The following is a 3,954-nucleotide window of genomic DNA, read 5'->3' as shown; positions in this document are numbered from 1 at the left end:
AGGCTGGCTACGGACCTTGGGGCCTGAACAACGAAACAGCGGTGAGTCCCTTGGGTTTTCGCTCTCTCATGGATCCTGGGCTGAGTGCTGTAGAAAGCAGCCCCCGAAACGCCAATAGGTGCAGACAAAAAAAAAGACCAGGTAAGGTTCAGCCTAGCAAGACAGCATCACCCAACTCCGGGTGAACACCTGGGAGAAGACCGCGGCCCCACCCCCACCCTCGTGAGCACAAGCCGGGTGGGGAGACTAACCCCCCCATCTGGAACCAAGCGTCACCCCCTCCCTGCCTGGGTGGTATCAGAGAGGGCCCAGTGTGGGTCTGGGACTCTCAGCCTCCCGGGTGGTAAGCACCCCAGCCCAGCCCCCCTCGACCGGGCAGCGTCAGCAAAGGCCTGGAAGGAGCCGGGGCTCTCACCCCGCCCCCCCCACCAGGGTGTCACGGGGGGCAAATGAGGGCGTCGCTCACGACATCCATGCCCACCCTACTCCCCCTTTCTGGCAGATCCCACTTTTTATATCCAGGAGTTCATCTGACTCCAGGTCAGGTAAGGAAGGTGGGGTTCCCACCCCAGCCTCAACCACAGGGGCCCAAGCCTGTCCCACCAATTCCAGTGCCCTTGCCAGTGACTGCCTTAGGCCCAAACACGTGGCCCGTCGTGCTCCTACGTGACATTCGGAAGAGACAGATTCCGCCCCTTGATGCTGAGTACAGATGTGTGACCCCAAGAGCCTCAGCCGTGCGGAGGCCCCCGAGGTCCAGCCAGGATGCTGATGCTGCTGAACCCCCGCCCATCCTCCGCACACCCGGTAGGTGAGGGAATAGATAGTCTTGTGGTTTAACCCAGCGTGGTACAGGTTTTCTATTCCTTCTAAGGGAAAGCATCACGTATGCCAAGGGTCAGTGTCTCCTTGGGACCAGACCGTGAAGGGGGCATACTTATCCCTGATTTATGGTGGGGGAGACCAAGGAGAAGTGTTTCTTTTTTTTTTTTTAAGTTAGATTTTTTTTTTAAGATTTATTTACTTCTCTCCCCCCCCCCAACCCCGGTTGCCTGTTCTCTGTGTCTATTTGCTGCGTCTTCTTTTGTCCGCTTCTATTGTTGTCAGCGGCATGGGAAACTGTGTCTCTTTTTGTTGCATCATCTTGTTGTGTCATCTCTCCATGTGTGTGGCGCCATTCCTGGGCAGGCTGCACTTTCTTTCGCGCTGGGCGGCTCTCCTTACGGGGCACACTCCTTGCGTGGGGGGCTCCCCTACACGGGGGACACCCCTGCGTGGCACGGCACTCCTTGCGCGCATCAGCACTGCGCATGGGCCAGCTCCACACGGGTCAAGGAAGCCCGGGGTTTGAACCACAGACCTCCCATGTGGTAGACGGACACCCTAACCACTGGGCCAAGTCCGCCGCTGAGAAGTGTTTCAATTAGGATGCAAATAACATAAAACATACTCAGATCAGCTCATAGAAATCACGGGACTTTGTGGAAATAAGCATAGCCCCCCCAAATGAGGACAAGCAAAGGCTCTTTCCTCGGCCTGCTGGAGCAAGGGAGACGGCCACCGTCACTTGCACTTGGCAGAGACTCAGGCCGGGAGAGGACAAAGAAATCTTTATGGTGATAACCAGGGAGGCTGGACAACGGTCAGCTAGAAGTGGGGCTCTCATGTGATTGGATCAGGGAGTGGGTTGGCCTCCTTGTCTAGCTGGTCCCGCACTGGCAATTGGGGTAAAAGGTAGGAAAGCTGGAATTCCCCAGCCAAGTCCTACCAGTTCTGGGCTGATTTGGGCAGAGGTTGTGGGTCAGAGTTCTGTGGTTATGTCTGGTCTGACCACCGTTCGTTTCTGCATTCAGTGTTGTTTTGTGTGCTTCAGTACAGGTTTGATCCAGAGGCTCAGCGTTTCCTTCTGTCTCTTCCTTCTCCCTCGGAAGCGTCGAGATCACCTGAAGAGGGGCTCCTTCCCTATTGCCGGGGCTGGCGAGGCTGCTTCTGGAGTCTTTGTCCCAGAACCCCCAGTCAACCGTGTATTGTACCCCACGTACAGGCAATGAGGAGGCGCATTACCTATTGAAATTTTAAGAACAATAATAAGTCGATCCAAAGTTAATCTGCTTTTTATGATTATTTTGTGCCAGCAATTCTAAAAAATGTCAGAGCCCATGTCAGACTACTTAGTGGGGGAAAAATAGTTGGTTTAAGTTGTCTGTATTTGCTGTAGTTACTCTTCAGTTTTAGTAATATAAATGTAAAATCAGAGTAGCACATTTTTATTTCTCAAGCTTTAATAAGCATTGCCTTCTACTGGAAGTTAATTTAGAGAACGCCTAGTTATGCCTCCCCCTTCCCCCACACACACACTCCCAAATGGTTCAGTATTGTTAGCGCTCATTTGGGGGGGAGGTTATAAGGTTGGTATCTCCAACCTCTGTGGTACTACCTATACCAGGTCCAGGAATTGTAAAGACAAGACAAAAAACCGGAGGTCCTTCAGGTCTGTCCTATCATGTGAACACTTGGGAGTTTTAATTTGCACTTAAAATTTAAAACAGTGAAACCAAGTGTGAACCCTGAGGTGTGACAGTTTTGTTTGTCTGAGAAGTGTTAAGTTCATACATGAAATATTCTACTGAATTTGAATCATATCTTGAAAAGAGAAATGGATTCTTTTTAAAATTGCTTATCCTTTGTTTTAAAACTGAAGAACCAATGCAGAAAATCATTCTTACATAATTATTACTGAAAATAATGTTGTCAGATGAGTTAAAGAATTTAAGTTAAAAAGTAACTTCAGCAGCACATTTACTAAAATTAGAACGACACAGAGATTAGCATGGCCCCTGCACAGGCAGGACATCCAAACTCACGAAGCCATCCTTACTTATAATAATCATAATAATAATCCAGTTGGTATCAGATAGGCTCTGGCCGGAAGCTGGCGTTGTGCTGATTATTTTGAGCCCCAAAGTCCACCCCCACCACAAGGAAGGAGGGAGCCATATCTCCAAAGTGCTAACTGGCGGGTGTCAGCAGCTATACTTGTGATATCTTGTAAAAGATCCAGATAAAGAAGAGCCCAGTACGGCGAGGTCTGAGAGGGTCCTTGCCCCATTAGGTCAGAACCTGTCACCCTCCAGGGCTCCTCCCAGCTTATTGATACATATTACCAATCAATTGAGCGCCCCCGTCCAGAGTTCTGATCGGGGATCTCACCCGTGGTCGCGGCTGAGGGTCGCGCGAGGCCCACGTGGTCCCGCTGGACCTCCAGCCCCCTCCCCTCCCAGGAGGCGGGGCTGCTGCGACCCGCCCCCTCACAGGGTGGGGGCGGTCAAGACCCCCACCCTAAGGTACCACGTGGCCGCCCCGCCCTGCGTCGTCTCATTAGCATAAACCATCAGGGGTGATCTGGGGCCCCCCCAGGAATAACAAAAGACGCTTGGATCCCAGGGAAATTCCACCGATTTAGAGGGTGTCTCCCAGAAACAGGGGACCCGGGCAGCCAAGGTGTTTATCCCACAACAGTGGCACAAACCTTGGGGGAGCCCATCCCGTGCACCCCGCCCAACCCCCCACTTTCCCCTCCCCCCGCGAGCCCTAATTATCGCCCCCCAGGGTGGCCCTGGGCCGGGAACTCGGCTTCCTGCTGGAACATTCCTTCTCCGGAAACCAGAAACCTCAGCCACCAGGTGGCTTCCCCATTCCCAGGAGAACTGAGGCGCCGCGCGGGAGGCGAGGGGCACCCCGGGAAGGCCGGAGCCCCCGCAGAGGGGGTCGAGAGGCCGGGGCGACCCTGGATCTGCCCGGCCGGGCCCAATCCTGCCCGGTGGGCGCGGGGCCCCGGGGCCCTGGCTCAGCTTCTCCCCGAAAAGCCCCGCGGGGCGAACCCGGAAGCGCGCGCGGCCGGCGCCCTGGAGGCTGCACGTGCGGGGGCGCCCCGCGCTCGGCCCCGCGGTCCAG

General features: G+C 54.3%; 1 pseudogene; it reads left to right on the top strand.

Moving 5' to 3' along the window:
* Window positions 1-2,781: 2,781 nt before the first annotated feature.
* LOC111764433 (U6 spliceosomal RNA) lies at window positions 2,782-2,882 on the top strand (annotated as a pseudogene).
* Window positions 2,883-3,954: the final 1,072 nt, after the last annotated feature.

This window comes from Dasypus novemcinctus, chromosome 23, assembly GCF_030445035.2.
Source record: "Dasypus novemcinctus isolate mDasNov1 chromosome 23, mDasNov1.1.hap2, whole genome shotgun sequence".
NCBI lineage: Eukaryota > Metazoa > Chordata > Mammalia > Cingulata > Dasypodidae > Dasypus > Dasypus novemcinctus.
This window is presented reverse-complemented; position numbering and strand designations above follow the sequence as displayed.